This window comes from Oryctolagus cuniculus, chromosome 2 (assembly GCF_964237555.1).
Source record: "Oryctolagus cuniculus chromosome 2, mOryCun1.1, whole genome shotgun sequence".
NCBI lineage: Eukaryota > Metazoa > Chordata > Mammalia > Lagomorpha > Leporidae > Oryctolagus > Oryctolagus cuniculus.
In genome coordinates, this window is record NC_091433.1 from 16267470 (window position 1) to 16286662 (window position 19193).

General features: G+C 38.4%; 1 protein-coding gene across 4 annotated transcripts in view; it reads right to left on the reverse strand.

Moving 5' to 3' along the window:
- Positions 1-19193, reverse strand: part of KCNIP4 (potassium voltage-gated channel interacting protein 4) — a 1213489-nt gene that overhangs the window by 347436 nt on the left and 846860 nt on the right. The gene's annotated exons all lie outside the window — the stretch shown is intronic.

Below are 19193 nucleotides of genomic sequence, written 5' to 3' on the forward strand. Positions count from 1 at the left end.
CATAAAAATGGTTTTTCATCACAAAGTGTCCTTTACACATTCATAGAAAGTTTAAAATACAAAGTTTTTACCCCTTTTTCTGCTAGTATTTGGATAAGCACCTCAAACCAATATCCACATTTTGCAAAGAAAGTGCCCTCAGTTAAACTCCAGATGTGTTACTTTCAACAGTTCCAAATTTCTTATGGGTAAAAATGGAGAAAACAATATCTACTTCTCAGGATGTAAGAATGTACTCAGCACTGTCCAAAACACTTGTGAGATACAGCAAATTACTATTTGTATCATTATCTAATGATATTGCTATATCTACATTTTAAATATTTTTTATTTATATGAAGTGTATACCTGCATTATTAAGCTCATCTTTTGAGTAGAGCAAATGTTATTGTTAAAAATATAATAAAGTTAGTCATGTTTTATAACTAGATAGCCATAGGAGCATAAAAAAGGCTACTTAAGATACAAATATAAGAAAGTATAATTGCAGTAGAAGATCCCAACTTAGAGATTAAGCTGGGGTCATTGACATGGCCTCTGGATACTGCATGGCTTACGTACATTAGGATTTTAGCTATCTCTAATATGTTTGAGGGAAGAGTAATGTCATAGGACACTTGCACAAGTTATTTCAGCAAAATTATGACACACGTTAGGAGAGCTGGGCAGATGTAACTCACTTGAGAAAAGGTCATACTTTATCAATGACTGAAAGGAGTCAATGAATGAGAAAAGGGTCAAGGATGATACCTGACTATTTAATTTGGATAACCAAATAGACAGTGGTCCCACCCTGTATTAATCAAGTTAAGCTGCTATAATATATAATATAATATAATATAATATATTATATTATATATATAATATGATATAATATAATATAATATCAACCACCCATACAGGGTGGTTGATAAAACAGGAAACTATTTTCTCACAGTTCTAGAATCTAGGAAATCCAAGCTCGGGGTGCCAGCATGGGTTGAGCCTGATGAGGTCCCTCTTTCTGGTTTGTACAGCACTGTCTTTTTGCTGCAGCCTCACATGGCAGAGAAAGAGAGATTATTTCTCTTATATTTTTATGGAGGCACAGATCCCACTCATGACAGCTCTACTTTCTCATGACCTAACTGCCTCCAAATACACATGGTGGATTAGGGCTTCCACAAAAGAAAGGGGGAAAGACAAACATTCTCACCGTAGCATAACCATGGAGATGGAGAATAAAAGAAAAGAAACTGATTTAGGGGAGAAAGTTGAGTTTACTTTGGACCAAGATGAAAAAGTAGCTATAGGAAAATGGTTCTTTCCTATTTCTATTAATGTGATACATCTGGCTCTTTTATTTTTCCCTTTACTCACTCAATCCTTGGGGCGGTGAATGTTTTAATATCATTATTATTATTACTCTTATTATTATTATTGTTAAGCTGTTAAATTTTGGAAAGCTACTCTTTGATTGGGAAGTTGCTTTCCTGGAGAACAATGCCTCCCCTCTTCTGGTCCATGTTTTAGAACTGTAGATTGTTTAAGAGCCTGCCCTTTGGAGGCCAAACTTCGCCAATCCAACCTAGTTTGTCTCTCATGTTAGAGCACCACTTACCCACATTTGTTAAGTTTTGCTCCAAAATCTGCTTGCAGTTTGGCTGCCTTCATTACTTCTTGCTTGTCAGAATTTTTAATAGTGAGGCAAAAAGGAAAAGTATCCTTAATAAGGACAACTCCTTCGAGATCCCAATGAGGCCACCTTTAAAAATATCCATGATTTTGATAATATGTCTGAAACCTGATCTTGGCATTTCACAAAATTGCCACATCTATGTTTTTACATGCTGAGTCAATGAAGTATAACCATGCCAAATTTTTATTCATCTCTTTCCTCCACATAATATTCAGTAAGTATCTGTGGTGTTTACAACTTTCAGCTTAAGTGGAAAGAAGAATTATCCAGCCATTAGAGATGTTTTAGAAAGATTTAGAGGTATTTGATTCTTGAATTTCCCTTTGATTGATAATTCACTCAGTGAGACACAACTTACACCTTAAGCAAACTGGCTCCTTTGATTTTTACCCAACAAGTTTACTTTTTACTTAATAGATGCATATCTTTCTTCTTATTGAACCTAAGCTTATACTCTAAGTGGTAGGCAGAACAATGGACCCTCAAAGATGTCCATGTCTTAATTTGCAGAAGGGGGACTTAAGGTTACTAATCAGCTGACTCTAAGCCAAGGAGATTATAGGCACACCTCATTTTATCTGAACTTTATGAATATGGCATTTCTCCAAATTGAAATATTGTAGCCACTGAACATTTTTCAAGTCTATCAGCACCATTTCCCCCAAAGTTCAGAGAATCATTAGCATGTTTAGCAATAGAGTTTTTAAAAATAGGGTATGGTTTTTACATGTATAATGCTACTATACCCTTATGACTGCAGTGTAGTGAAAACATACTTTTATATGAATGGGGGAACCAAAAATTGTGTGGCTCATTTTATTGTTATATTCACTTTTACCGGAGTGGTCTAGAACCAGACCTGCTACATCTCTGAGGTTTGCCTGTAGTCTGCATTAACAGGGTGGGTCCAGTGTAATCCCGCTGGTCCTTATACATGAAAAGTATCCAAGGAGGATCAGAGTCATAGAAGAAGTAACAGAAGCAACAGAGGTCAAATTGATACAATGGTTAGAGCTGACCTCAGAATAAGGCCATACGCCAAGATGTGTGCAACCTCTAGGAGCAGGGAGCAGCAAGGAAAACAGTCTCCCCTAGAGCCTCTGGAGAGAAACCACAGTGACAACATCCACGTTTTGGCTCGGGAGACACATTTCAGACTTTCCTTTTTAGAAATTTTTACTTAGTTGAGAGGCAAAGAGAGAGAGAAATACAGAGTTCCCATTAGCTGGTTAACTGCCTACATGCTTGTAATAGACAGAAGCTAGGAGTCAAGAACTCAGTGTGGGTCTCCAACCAGAGTAGCATGGACTCAACTGCCTGAGCCATCCCCAGCAGCCTCCCGGGGTCTGCATAAGCAGGAAGCTGGAAATGGCATGGAGCTCAGACTAATCCGAGGCACCCTGCTATGGAGCACAGCAGCATCAGAGCTGCTGACCCGAACACCTGTCCTCTATTTCAGATAACTGAGCTGCAGAGCTGGGAGATAACAAAGCTGTGTGGTCCTAAGCTGCCATGTTTGTGGTGACTTGTAGCAGAAATAGGAAACAATGCAAATGGTCTTTTAAACATGCAGGGAAAACACAAATCATGGAAAAACTATGCATAGATTTCAAAATTCTTTTGTACCAAAATAAACATCTTTTAATTTAGTTTTCTTTGAATTTGATGAAGTACCCTCACACATTGTGCAACTTTCCCAGCAAGTCTTTTGTACCCATCCTGAATGCAGTTTGTGAACACAGCTCCAGGGAAGACCCATGGCCATTCCACCTCTTGGCTTGCTGTCTCTGTAACCTGTGTGTTTCACTATTTCCTCATCTGTATAATGAGGCTATAATAACACCCTCTTCATAGGGTTGTTGAATAGATGAAAAGAGTTATGGCATGAGAGATCTTTTAGAAATCTGAGTACATAATTAAGGAATAGATGCTATTAATTTCATTCTTATGTCTACCTCTATAGATTTTTTTCATAAAGCAATTCAAATACCAACTCTTCCACTTCCTTTTTGAACAACATGATAGCCCTTCCTAAAATCCACAGAAGACTTGAGATTGTTTTTCTGTATTTGGCCCTATCACTTTTATTTAATCATGTGCTTACACGTTTAACCTTCTACATTATAATATTCTGCAAAAACTATTGACGTATGACTGACTTGTTTATTTTACGCATATTGATTTTGTCATTCCTATAGTTTCTCAGTCAGCATTATGCCTATCATAAGTGCTCAACATATTTCAATCTACCAATAGTGATTTTCATTTGTCCAAAAGAAACAAACTAAATTACTCAGCATTCAGCTAAGCAATACTCCTATGAGAATGAATCAAAACCTGAAAAAATGTTGTTAAACTTACAGAAACTATTTCCTAGGAGTATTTCATGGGGTTGAGTTTTTTTTTTTAATTTTACTTTTCATTCTATATATTCTGCCCTAATTTAAATTACATGTCAGATCAAGTATACTCTTTAATTATTAGCCATAAATTCTGCTTCTTAAGTCTGCTCTGAAGAATATCTCTTTGATGAATAGGCTTGATGCACTGTGGGATTGAAGTGTAAAGACCGGGATGGAGTTAGCATTTCTGCATTCTACAGTCTCCTAGTAAGATCAGTATTGCTATAAAGTAGACCTTTAAAGGAGTTCCTGGGAAGAAGGTGTTGTGATGCAACAAGTTAAGCCACTCATATCAGAATGTTAGTTCAAGCCGAGGATATTCTTTTTCCAATCCCGTTTACTGCTAATGCACTTGGGAGGCAGTGGATGATGGCCCAGGAACTTGGGTTCCTGCTACCCATATGAGAGACCTGGTTGGAGTTTCTGGCTCCTGGCTTTGGTCTGGCCTGCCCCTGGCTGTGGTGAGTGTTTGGGAAATGAATCAGTGGATAGAATATCTCTCACTTGCTCTTTCACTCTGTCTTTAAGATAAACAAATATATCAGTCTTTAAAAAGAGTAGGTTCCTGATGACAATGGTCAGCTGTTAATAGAGTGCAAAAAGTGCAAACATAATTGTCACAGGAATCAGTGTTTTAAATTCTAACAATATTCTCATAAATGTTTATGGTTTTTTTATGGATACATCTACACTTAATCTCATAATATCACTCAGTGGTATGGAGCTGTTATCTTCTGGCTTGGTATAAGAAATTAAATCCAAATAAGGCAGAGTGCCATAAACTTTGGTAATTTGTTGTGAAATTAATCTCCAAAGAGTCCCAATTTTTGTCACAACTGTGGAAGCAGAAGTAATTTATTGAAAATGAGGAAGAACTAAATCTTCCAAACCACATAATTTCTTCCTTACTGGCTCTAATAAGTTTCACATAGCTCTGCTTTTTGCCACTTTTTTTTTTTTTAACTTTGCTGTAATATCGGCAATTCATTTACACAGTTATAAAATAAGTCTTTACCTACACCATATGCATGCTGCTACACTGAGAAAAGAGCAATTAATTCCATTGAACAGCCCACTGAATTTTGAGGGGATAATTAGGGAAATTTCATGTATAAACAGAAGCACGTATGACTCATACATTAAGAGCTTGAAGACAATCTAGAGGAACCATATCTTCAGCTTGCTACTTTCAAAGTTCCGTGTCAAATGAAGAGGTAGAGAAAGCTTCATTTCTGATGCCACTAATCTCACACTGTAGAAGCAATTCTCCTTTGAAAAGGCAGATTGCTGGTGGCTTCACAGACAAGCTGTCTATTCTTAGAAGATCTGAATTGATCCTGCTAATGCAGAAATTGACTTTCTCAGATTTGTTTAGCCTGTGGTGTGAGTGAATTTTTTGAATTTCTGTTTTGTTGTGTTAGAAATCACTGTAATGATTTTTCTCATGCTGATTTTTAAGTGTTAAAGCAAAACAACAGTTGATAGCTCACCAAAGCACATGAGCCTCCCCTAAGAGTCCACCACTCCCATTTTGAGAATGCATTAGTCAAACACTTCCATGTCCACTGGAGGCTGTCATTAGGCGCACTTAAGCAAAGAGAGCTACCAGGAACAAAACCCCAGAGATGTTCTCTGAAGTCTTTTATGTACCCCTTTGCCCATGTTTTCAAAAGATCACTCAAAGACCAACCATATTAGCAGATTGTTTGGATAATCATGGGTTATGACAAGCTCTAAAAACTTTCTTTATTACACCAATAGAACAGATATCTGCCTTAAAGACCAGTCTGATGTCATTTTCCCTTGGATGTCACTAGGATTTACAGTGTCTGGGGCAAGTGATAGAAGTAATAAAGTTTACAAAAGAGAAACAAGTGTGTTAAAAAAAAGAGCACTGTCAGAAATGATGAGTTATGGGGCAAGTCTGGATTGTCGATTCAATTAGAGATGAAAATGACCCCAAATCACAGGTCCTCTGGAAGGAAACCGCTTATAATAGCAATCACTGTATACTGAATACTTCCAAAGGACATGACAATGTGCTGTTTTTGTCACTCTGTTAGGTCAGAGAGAGAGAGAGAGAGAGACTACATATGTGTATACACACATATTTGTATACTTATATAAAATTTCATGTAAGTGTTAAAATAACTCTTAGTTAAGCATTAGCATTACCATATATGTAGTCTATATTTTTCTACCTTCTTTTCTCCCAAGGTAGTCTTTTGATTTCTGGAATACAGCCTATAATCAATAGACACTTGTTGAGTAACTCAATATGAGTTTGTGGTGGCTTAAGCAGGAGTGGAACATTTCAGGAAAAAAAAGGTCTTTTTTTCTGACAGAAGCATTCATTCTTGCATGGATTGGCAGTAGCATGCTAACACCTCCTCTGACAAGTACTTGACATTGTCTTACCTAGATAGACTTTGTGAGTTGTACAAAACACAAGATAGGTGAGACATGCAAGTGAATGTTGAGAGTTCTCAAAGTTTAGTGCCAATCATGATTTAGTTATCAAACATTTTATTAGACTGTGTTTTTCCAGAAATCCTCAAAATGCAAAAGAATTGGGAATTATAAGGTTTTGTGAAAACTAAATGGAATTATAGAGGGCTAGGATTCCTTTTTCCCATGCTAGCTAGATTGTTAGAAGAAAACATGTCTTAATAGTTTTCAAGGATTCTTCTTAGTGTGGATTCTTTATACTAATGCTACAAATCAGTCCAGGTGTACTAGCTCTGCCATACTGGGGCTCGTAGTAATAACCGATGCTTATTAGCTGATACAACACCTTAACTTGTTCATTTCTCTAGAATATATATTTCCTTCTTGCTTTATTTTTATTTTTATTTATTTATTTGAAAGGTAGAGTTACAGACAGCGAGAAGCATAGACAGCAAGAAAGGTCTTCCGTCTGCTGGTCCATTCCCCAAATGGCCACAATGGCCGGAGCCATGCTGATCTGAACCCAGGAGCCAGGAGCTTCTTCTGGGTCTCCCACATGGGTGCAGGGGCCCAAGGACTTGGGCCATCCTCCACTGCCTTCCCAGGCAGAGAGCTGGATGGGAAGAGGAGCGGCTGGGACTAGAACTGGTGCCCATATGGGATGCTGGCGCTGCAGGTGGAGGATTAACCTACTGCACCACAGCGCCGGCCCCTTCCTTCGTTCCATCTCCAATATTGTTGCTGCAATTCCTGCCTCTACTTATTTATATAAAAGCTACTTACTTAATTGAGAAGGAGAGGGAGAGGGGGAGGGGCGAGGGGGAGGGAGAGGGAGAGAGAACCAGAGCTAGTACTGGCACTGGTTAACTTTCTAAGTGCTTCTGGTGGCTGGGAACTCACTGAGCTGAAACCCAGAGCTGGAAACACAAAGTCTCCCATTTGAGCCGTCACTGCTGCACCTTCCCCCACTCCCTCAGGTATGTATTAACAGGAAGCTGGAATCTGGAGCTGGAGCCAGGATTTAGCCCAGGTACTCCAATGTGGAATGCAAATATCCTACCTGGCATCTTAACTGCTAGGACAAACGCCTCCTCCCCACCCCTATTTACATCATGTTCTCTCATTGTGATGTCTAAAATAGCTTCTTCAAAAATCCCTCTTCCCATGGAACTGTTCTTATCTTGAATACAACCTTTTAAAATAATTGAAAGACAGACAGAGAGAGAGAGAATGAATCTTTTTTTTTGTCTAGTTCACTATCCAAATGGCCACAACAGACAAGGCTGGGCCAGATTGAAGCTAGGAGCCAGAAACTCAACCTAGGCCTCCCAAATACCCAAGTGCTTGAGTCATTATCTGTTGCCTCCCAGGATATGCATTAGTAGGAATATTGATCAGAAGCAGAGTAGCTGGTATTTGAAGTGGACACTCTTACATGTATACAGGTGTCTCAAGTAATCACCAAGCCAAATGCCTATCCCCACAAGATTTCTAGAAACCCAGCCCAAACATGATCCATTCACTAAAAATGCATAAAGAAAACAGAAAATAAATTTATAGCTGCTGGCTCTCTATCATGAACCAGTATTAATTATAAAATCTTATATAGTTATACATTTGTTCTCTAACATCCATATTACATAAATCTCTCTCTCAACTACCTACCCACCTATCAATCTAATCCATCATCTATTTGTCTATATATATCCTATAATTTAAAAGGGCTTCACAGTTTGAGACACATGGCTATGCAATGAATATCTGTATCCTTTTCAAAGTTCATGTTGTATCTTAAGTCCATTGGTACTTGGAGACTGGACCCTTGGTAGACAACGAGGTGAGGACATCATGAATGGGATTAGTGCCCGTAGGAGAAAAGACATGAAAGAGGCAGTCTATGCCATGAGGACAAGGCAAGACAACAGTGAACTGCAAACTAGGGAAGGGTCCTCACCAAGAACCTGACCGTCATGGAATCTGGATCTTGTACTTGATGTCTCCAGAATTGTGAGAAATAAATATCTCTGTTAAGCCACCCGGTCTACGGTCATATGTTATAGTAGCCTAAACTAAGACGGTCTCTACCTATGTATCCCTCGTCTGCTCCTCCCCATTGTGGAGTCTGCTTTATAGTCATACACACTTCTTATGGCTTTTTAAAATGTCTTGGAATTTTCTGGCTCCATGGGTTTACACAAAGCTCATGTCAAATGGTGACACAATGGTGAGGCCAAACTATCATAGGTCTATTCTGATTAGTTATGGCAGCTGCTCTATTTCATTGGTTGGTTTGGGTTGTGCTAAAGACAAAGCATGAAACCCAGAACTGGATACAAATTAATTTATTAAGGAGGTAATCTCAGGAAGTGGGAATGTAAAAGTAGTGTAAGTGATACAGGGATGGAAGAAAGTCAACATAAGGATGTCTTGTCAAACTTGTTGTTACGTACTATATGTGCTAGGACTCTGAGATGCCTATCAAATGCTTTTACAATTATCCAGAAATATAAAGCATTTTTTCCTTGCATCATTATTTGATTTTGATACTTTCCCTCCCTTCAAGGCTGTAATTATGGACAGAAATTCCAGTATCAGCCTAAATTGGAAGGCTGAACTAGCAAGACAAGCAAACTCCATTTTCTCTGCTCCCTGCTTGTGCACTGGAACACGGATACTAATGGTGTGGACCCACATTCCACCATGTAGATGTAGGGGGGCAGCAAAGTCATAAAAGCTGAGATCCCTGCGTGATTGCATGGAGCCGAGAAGTTCTACTCCACCCACACACCAATCCTATGTCAGCCAAAGTTGTTTTAGTCTTTAGCAGCTAAACTCATATGCTAACTAATGTGACTCTTGTGAAATTGTCCACCACTGCATGCTGCATTCCCTTTTCCTGACAGACTGTATTGCTTTTTTTTTTTTTTTTTTTTTTTTTTTGGACAGGCAGAGTTAGACAGTGAGAGAGGGAGAGACAGAGAGATAGGTCTTCCTTCCATTGGTTCACCCCCCAAATGGCTGCTACAGCTGGCGTGCTGCACTGATCCAAAGCCAGGAGCTGGGTGCTTCCTCCTGGTCTCCCATGTGGGTTCAGGGGCTCAAGCACTTGGGCCATCCTCCACTGCTTTCCCAGCCACAGCAAAGAGCTGGAATGGAAGAGGAGCAACCAGGACAGAACCAGCGTCCCAATTGGGACTAGAACCCGGAGTGCCGGCACCACAGGCGGAGGATTAGCCTAGTGAGCCTGCGATTTTTTGTTTAAATGCCCATCACTACACTGCAAGTCCTCAGAGGCAGTAACCATGTCCTATCTCTACCCTGAATGGCAGGTATTCGATTTACAACAAATTTATTTATAATAAATGTCATCACAAATTAAAGAAAAATAACTGCATAGCAATAACTGTAGTAGATGCAATTATGAATGTATGATGCATCATGATTTTTCAATGGGCCACTTACAATTCCTCAGGGAGCATAATTTTACACAGCAATAGCATTTCTTAGGAAGTGTGTTTCTTCTACAGATAACATGACTCTGAGATGCATCCCTGAGAGGCGCTTGTATCTTTCTTCTCCTCCTTTCTTCCTAATCCAATTAGGGAGATAGTTCGTTCTTATGTTAGCTAAGAAGTCTTCTATCTGTGCTTTATTTCTTCATTCTTATTTCCTAAGTTCTTAGCTTTCTCTTTCCAATTCCTTCAAGTTCTGTCTCTATTGGCTCAAATCTCTCTCAAACAATAAAGGACAAGAAGACTCCCTGATCTTCACATTTCTCTTTAGTTGGCTGCCCCCTTACCTCTTGCCATACACAAATTTTCAAAAAGCTTTTCACTTGCTGTCTCCATGTCACCTCCCACTCGCTCTGTACTAGAGCCTCAACACAACCAGGCTTATATTTCCATCTGTGTACTAACATTGCCCTTGCTAACAGGTCACAAAAGCTAATGGATCATTTTGTACATAAGCAGCATTTTTTAACACAACTTGGCACACACTTGAAATGTGTGCTGTGTCTTAATTACTTTTCTTCTTCTCCTCTCACTAGCCACTTTTCCTCTAAGTCCTTGACTGGATTAAATCCTTGATTAGACATTGAAAGTTGAAAATCCTCAGCACTTATTTCACCGTTCTCTTCTCATTCCAAATGAAAAAAAAAAGTTTCAGGAAAATGGCATTAAAGATGTTATTTTGGCACAACAAATTAAAATCTAGGCCTACCTTGCTCATAATATGTATCTCTAAGAATTTTTTGAATTCCTGTATAATCTAGTGCTTTATTTTTCCCTATCCCTGGCTTCGTGGCTAGTTAAATTCACAAATCCTTTCTGTCTAATTCCTGCACTCAAATTGTTTTTGAGTTCCAGAAATGTCAGTTCAAGTTCAGAACTTGGATATCTCATTGACAACTGAAATCAACATGTCACGTTGTCCCTCAAAAAGTGGACCGCTCTAAGACCCTCACACAACCTCATCTGTTATTTCTCCTGTGTCAGATCACGCCTGTACTCCCCCTGTGCTGTTTTGTCTTCCTGAATATTTCCAAATTTATGACCACTTTTCTGCTTTATCTTGAGTATTCTCCAACTTGCTGCCCTCAAACCTTCTGCCAGCTCCTTCCCATCTTAGACTTTTCAGGTTAAATGTCCCCTCATAGAAAGATGTTTTGTGATCCTGCCATTAATGACCAGCTGCCCTCTGCCTGCCTCAGCCACTGTTCTGTTTCGAACATATAGCCTGCATTCTTTCTTTATGATACTCACTTCCTGTTCTCATTACATATTTACTTGTGTGTTTATTTGTCTAACATCTATCTCCTTCATTGAACTTTGTTTTCCATCAAGCCATCAAGTTGATGTTAGTCTACGTCATATACACAAATGGGAAAGAAATCCACATGCTAAGTGGTTATTTATTGAATGAATGAGGCAACGGCATGGACATATTTTTCCAAAGAAAAGAGCAAATCCAATACCTAGTCTTAGAGGAATCCAGGTGCATGTGTGCTGCTAAAAGGGAGAAATTTATGCTCCTCAAAGTTCAGTAAGTGATGAAGATTAAATTCTAAGGACTTTGATTATGGATGATCGATATTAAATTTACTACTTCAGATATGTAGGACCTTCTATTTTAAAAAAGAAAAGATCCATTTCTTGAGATTTATTTTTCTCCCAGACATTTTCAAATTATTCTTAATCACAGCTCAGCTTATAATAATACTTTTTATTAGTAAAAATATAGGAAAAAAAAACTTAGATCAGATGTTGAGTATATAGATCTCAGTATCATTTCTTGTATTTCATTTTGAAAAGTAATCTAATTTAAAATAAAATATGTACCACAAAGTTAAAACCTTGCAAATGAGAGGTAGTTTTCTTAAATATATTAGTGAAAAAACATGGTAAATGACTATGAGAAGAAATTAGTATACTGAAATTTCAAGACTATAGAACAAAACACACTGATTTTTATAGAATCAGTGGCAGTGATACCTCACTCTTGAATGGTGGTGAAAACAAACATGATTTTTACACACAAAATTATGCTAAGAATAATGTGTTAAGAATAACTTCATGTAGAGTAAAATGTTATCCTTAATATCCTTGGAAACTTGCTCAACCAACTTCCAATTTTCTACTTTTGGACATGATTTATTTGAATGAGAGTGGTCACTATTTCCCTTACTTGAATATTGCTCATGTACTATTCTCATATATATATATGTATATGTGTATATATATATATATATATATATACACTCCAACTTGTGCATTCATTCACTCAGCATTGATTGGGCAAATTTTACATGGTAGGCATTATACTATGCTCTGGACATAAAATGGTGAGTATTTTTAATTTGGCACCCCCCCACATTATTGAGTAATTAAATTTTGAAAAGTAAATATCAATAAAAAAAGAGTAGGTGTAGAATGAATACTATTTAATTTTGCTGTTCATTGTCCAGAAAATGACACTAAGACATAAGAGAAAAGAAGCAGATTCATAGATTCCATAGCTAATGAATGGAAAGACTGGGGCTGGATTTCAGGTCCTTTAACTTGCATTACTAGCAAATCCCTTAACTGAGTGCATTCAAAGAGCATACTACCTCTTTGAGGTTCAGGCTTCACAACCATGTCTTCATTAACATTGGCTGCTAAAACAAGTACCACAGGCTAGGTGACTTATAAAAACTGGACATTTATTGCTCACAGTTCCTGGAAGTTGGAAGCCCCGCATCAGAGTTCCAGCCTGGCTGGGTTCTGCAGAGGGCCCTCTTCTGGGTTACAAATTGCTGATAAAATCTCATTTTATCCTCTTGAAGCAGAAAGAGAGTCTCTGGACTCCCTTTTACAAGGGCACTAATCGCAGTCATGAGGGCTCTACTCTTGCGACCTCATTATTTTCTAAAGGTCTTACCTTTTAATACCATCATTTCTAGGTAAAGATTTCAATATATAACTTCAAGAAGAAACAAGCATTCACTTCATTACATCATGAAAACAACAATTACTATTCTTACTGTACTGATGAGAATACTAAGACTCTGACAGGATCAATAACTGCCCAAATCACACAGCTAGTAAATGGCAGGACTGGAATTCAAACCCGGGTTTGTCCCGAAAATTCTGCAGTGGGTACTTTCAGCAGCTTCTGGTATATTCTGGTTCACTCACCCCACGCATTTGCAAATAATTTAATTACTATAAATAACTGTCACCCTTTGAGCAAGTGCTATGTATCTGGCACTGCTTTGTAGTATTTATCATGAACAAACTACTTAATCATCACAAAAACTGTATGTGAGTGCTATATCCTGGTAGCACACAAAAAGCTCTGTCTGGTCTCCCAAAGATGGAGAATTAAGAGACTGACATCTCTAAACTCCTCAGCAGGGGTCAATGTAAATCTATGATCCTGCAGCCAGAGCACGTGCCATCTCATTATCCGTCAATGAGAGCAGATGTTGTTTAAGTACCCACCAGCCCCAGCATATGCCACCCTCAGCTTACAAACACAAGTTCCAAATCTGCAGGAGTCAACGTTTCTTTTTCCCTTGCTATCTAGTCTGTTTTGCAATATATGTCATCTTAAAGAATGTGAGGGAGTCCTGAAATCAGTGCCATCTGTTTAAACTTCTGCTGTGACTTCCCTCTCTCCATCCCCAGCCACAAGTAGTGATTCCTGGTGATTATTTCAATAGAAGAGAAAGAGCCAGTGAGGGATCACGCAATGTGATTCCCTTTCCCTTAGCTTCGGGGGGGGGGGGGGACTTTGTAAGTGGAGATACGGAGCATGACTCCATGACAGAAATAAACAGCCAAGTGGCACTGCTAGTGACTAGCCAGGCACCAAGCAACCTCCCAAGTAGGGCCTGGTGCTGTGGCATAGCTGCCTAGTGGGTAAAACAGCTGCCTGCCACATCAGCATCCATTATGGGCCTCCGAGTCCCAGATGCTCCACTTCTGACCCAGCTCCCTGCTAATGTGCCTGGGAAAGCAGCTGAACATAACCAAACTTCCTGGGCCCCTGCCACCTATGTGGTCCCTTGCTTTGGTCTGGAAGAGCCCTGGCTCCCCAACACTTGTGGCCATTTTGGGAGTGAATCAGCAGATGGAAGATCTCTTTCTTTGCCTCTTCCTCTCTGTAACTCTGCTTTTCAAACAAATAAATCTTTATAAAAGGAAAGACAGAGAGAAAGAAAGAATGAGAGAAAGAGAGAGAGAGAGAGAAAGAGAGAGAGAAAGAGAGAAAGAGAGAGAGAAAGAAAGAAAGAGAGAGAGAGAGAGAGAGAGAGAGAAAGAGAAACTCCCCAAGTAAGCTATAGTTTGCAACCTAATCCATAAGCAGTTACAAATGACTAGATATCATACTACAGGATGTATGCTACTGTAGATAAATGGACCGAAAAGATACTGAAGCACCGGGAAAGCACTGATGCAGAAGTCTAAGAAAGCAGTTGGAGGCCATCATTCGTAGGCATGCAAGCACCTCACCACTAGGAAATACCTCAGTGAATAAAGGTTTCAAGACAATGCTATGAGTGAAGACAAGCAACTGACAAGATCATATGTACATATTCACTAAAGTTTATCCCTGTACAAATTATTTGTTTCCATCATGGAAAATACTTTTGAGATTTTTGCCACCATATTTTCAGGTTGGGTAGGCAAAATTGTTTAGAAGCATACTTGGGTGTTATGCATGTCACTTTGTAAAAGACAATATTACTACACATTAATGTGTCTTCAAATCTAGACAAGATTGGCATTACTTTTCCATGAAAATTATTATTTCCTAAGATTCCCTAATTATCATAAAACATAACATATTTCAATAATAAGATTTTACCTTCAATTTTCTCCTGATTTAAAGGGTAACATAGGCTAAATGCTAATAGCTTTGCAAAAATATAAAAGCAATTGAGCAACATTAATGCTGAACCTCAGGATGATATGTAGGGAAATTCATCACATTCAAAGCACCAGTGTTTTCAACAGAACCCTTTAGACTTCACAATTTGTGATCTTTTTTTAAATTTTTTATTTACTTACTAGACAGGTAGAGTTACAGACAGTGAGAGAGAGAGACAGAGAGAAAGGTCTTCCTTCTGTTGGTTCACTCCCCAAATGGCCGCCATGGCTGGTGCTGCACCGATCTGAGGCCAGAAGCCAGGTGCCTCTCCTGGTCTCCCATGGGGTGCAGGGCCCAAACACTTGGGCCATCCTCTACTGCCCTCCCAGGCCACAGCAGAGAGCTAGACTGGAACCTGGTGCCCATATGGGATGCCAGTGCCACAGAAAATTTGTGATCTTAGTAAGAGATACATGAAACAAGTTATTTGGGAACTCAGTTATTTTTCCAATCTAAGTCAAATGCATGTTTATAAGCTTAATTTATATTTCTCAGAGACACTAAGTTACAGACACTCTAGGATACTCATGAAGAAAATAACAACTTTTTAAATAAGGAATAATGTGCTATTTATAAAACATCTGAAAATAGAGACCAGTGGAAAATATTAAACAAAAAGTAGGTATCACAAAAATTATTGAGAAATCTTACTAAATTAATGTAGATATAAACCTTATAACAAATGACAAAAATAATTTCAAATAAGTCAAACTTTCATTTAGAAACAGTAAATAAATTTCTATTCCAAAAAAGAACTAAATATTTGTGAGTGCTTGATATGAATACTACTTTTTTGCATGACTAACAGAATAAATCTTAATAATACTGGCAAGTTTGAGGAAACACATTACAACTTCCTCACACAATGGTAACTTCACCTAAGCAGAGACAGGACCAAAGAAGATATTAACATTTAATGTGATGAAGAGCTGATACATTCATCATCTAAGAGGTAAATAGCGAAAACATGAAAGTCAAAATGGCTTTACAGCCTTTCTCTGAAGGGAGGGCTTCCACTTTGATTATGGCCTTGTCTAAATAATGTCGGAGTTTGTAGACTCAAGAGGCTTCCATAGCCTTGGCGGCTCATGACAAGAGCCTCCAGTGATCACTGACGTCATAAACAAGAGTGTCAATTGCTAAATCAACAACAGGAGTCCCTGTGCACTTGTTCTGTCCTTAATGAGTTCTCCTATGAGAATTAATGGTAAAACTAATCTTCAAACAGTACTTTATACTTGGTGTGTCTGTGTGGGTGCAAACTATTGAAATCTCTACTTAGTACAGAGTTGATCTTCTGTATATAAGACTAATTAAAAATGAATCTTAATGAAAAATGAGATGGGAGAGGGATTAGGAGGTGGAATGGTTTGGGGGTGGGAGGGTAGGTATGGAGGGAAGAACCACTATAATCTAAAAGTTGTACTTATAAAATTTATATTCATTAAATTAAAGTTTTCTATTAAAAAATGACTGTACAGAGGTAAAAATGGCAAAAGTCCTTTAAGAGTCTCAAGGATTTGCTGATTTATGGATTGCAACATAGACTTTATGTATGGAATTAAACCACCAGCTGGAACAATTTTCTTGAAACTAATGGTACCCTGTAGGGCTTGTGAGATATTAGAGTGACCAATTCCCCCATCCTGAATGTTGTAAAGGTCTTTGGCAGTTTGGGATTGTCCTAATCTCCATCAGTTACCAAATAGCCACACTTGTTTAATGTTGCTTATCATCAAAGAACGCTACAATTATAAGTATCCCTTCTCTCTTTTACATTATAAAAAGCTCTCACACCTTGTCCTCTGTAGAAAGCTTGACTCATTTCCAACTGAGCCTGCAATACTGATTTGCAAATCTATTCTGCACTTGAATAACAACTGTCTTTGCTTTTATTTTATGCTCCTTTATCATTTGTTACTTTGCCAATGAAATTTATGAGGAGAAGCTCTGACAATGCCTAGAAGATTGTAAAGATGAGATTAATGTTCAAGAAAGCAGAACTGGGAACATTATGTAAGAGAAGAGGAAAGGAAAGCCAGAATTTTGAGCAAAAGCATTGTTAATAAGAATCGTTAATTGGCTTCTAAGAAGGCACAATGTAACTTACCTCTAGGTATGTACATGCTAGTGGGATAACAGGTTGTTACAGAAATGAAGCTGTGTGATCCCCGGGGCTGGGCTATAAGAGATCTTGCGGTTTCTGCCATGGATCACCTGCTCTAGGAGATGTCAGCTGCCATGTTGTGAGGAAACTCAAGCATTCCTATGGAGAGGTCAAGGTGGAGAGGAGCTCTAGCCTTGTGCCAATAGCCTGCACCAACCTCCTGACCACTGAGCAGATGAGGACAAGGCGAAGCTATCACTCAAGTGTACATGGCGAGGGATTGTTAGATCTGGGATTAGGACCCCAGCCTCTGTGTCTGGTAATCCCTGAAAGCTACTGTCTCCATGGAAGAAGCACAATGGAAAGTATCAGCAAGTCTATGATACACAGTGACTAAAAGAAAAAAAAAAAAAAAGCTAAAATTCAGAAATCAATTGGATGCGAAGGAATGAATGAAGGCATGGGAGGACTTTAAAAGGGGTTTAATTTTCCAACAGGGATAACAGAGAAGGTAGTAAGGCTATTAATTAAGATGGGGATCAGACACTAGCAGCTATGGGAGTGCTGTGTGTACACGAACTTATGCACATGTGATTGATCCTGGGTGTCCACAGGATTAAGTGAAACACAGAAAATGCAGTCAGTGGGTTGGTTTAAGAATTACAGGATTTCAATTCCCCAGCAAAGAAAAATTCTAGAGAGGTTTCATCCCAGTAGCATATGGTTAAAGAATGGCTTCTTTCAAATGAATTTTATACCACTCTCTTTCCAAAGATGAACAAAAGAATGGAAATATCCTAGCTCCACTTAACCACTTGCTCATTTCTCAACTTTCTCAATCACTTTAAGAAATGAATCTAAAATTAAATATAAAAAAAACCTGACCTTTTAAGATTGGATTAATAAAGGGGCCAGTGCTGTTGCATAGCAGGAAAAATCACCACCTGCAGTGCCGGCATCCCATACGGGCACCAGTTCCAGTCACAGCTGCTCCACTTCTGATCCAGCTCTCTTCTGTGCCCTGGGAAAGCAGTAGAGGATGGCCCAAGTCCTTGGGCCCCTGCACCCACGTAGGAGACAGAGAAAGCTCCTGGATCCTGGCTTTGGATAGGCGGAGCTCCAGCCATTGTGGCCAACTGGGGAGTGAACCAGCAGATGGAAGACCTCTCTCTCTCTCTCTCTCTCTGCCTCTCCTTCTCTCGCTCTGGGTAACTCTGACTTTCAAATAAATAAAATAAAATCTAAAAAAAGATTTTATTAATAAAAAGACAACAGATTTCACATATTTCATGGGTACAATTTTAAGAAGATAACCATAGTTCCCTCCCTCCCTTTTTACTGCTCTCAATCCCCCTCCTTCCTTCTCTTCCTTTTTTGTCTTTAATTTTTGCAAAGACACAATTCAGTCCAATCTATGATCATAGGCTTAATTCACCACTAACCATAATATTCAACAAGTAAAAAGTAGGAAGACCAAGAGTTCCACAGGAGTATAAATAAGAGCTAAAACACTCATTACAAAATATCAAAAATTAGGTATCAACTACAAAAAATTCAAGCAAATTTGTTATTTAAAATATCAAAGAAATAACAATTATGAGATTGGTTGTTTGGCAGTAACTAGTACTCCTCTGGATGTATAAGTGAGCTTCATAAACATATAATAAAAATATTCTAGCTTGAGAAATATTTTTTTCCATTTTCTCTCACATGTAATGACTTCCATGAAAATGTTTTTTATTTACTGCCTTTTTTCCCCAAAATATATATGTGATTTTATTTCATTCTAATATATAAGTCACTTTAATAAATAAATTTCTCTCTACAGGGAACTACGAAAACTCAGTTGCTGCAGGTATTATTTTTGAAGAGTTCAGTACATATTCATGGCTGCTTAGTTGAAATGCATAGCCAAGAAAATTCAGCACAAATGCTGAAACAAAAATCCCCAAGAAACCAGCAGAAGTGAAATTGGACAAATCCTAATGCATAATGGATACACTACAATATCCTGTTGTATGTGGTTACAAATGTGAACATGGCACTTGTCTTCGTATTTTACTAAAATAAAATTAAAAGCCTACACACTCCCTGAGATTTAAGTTTGCCATCTACAAGAATGCTCAAGGAAACCTTAAATTCC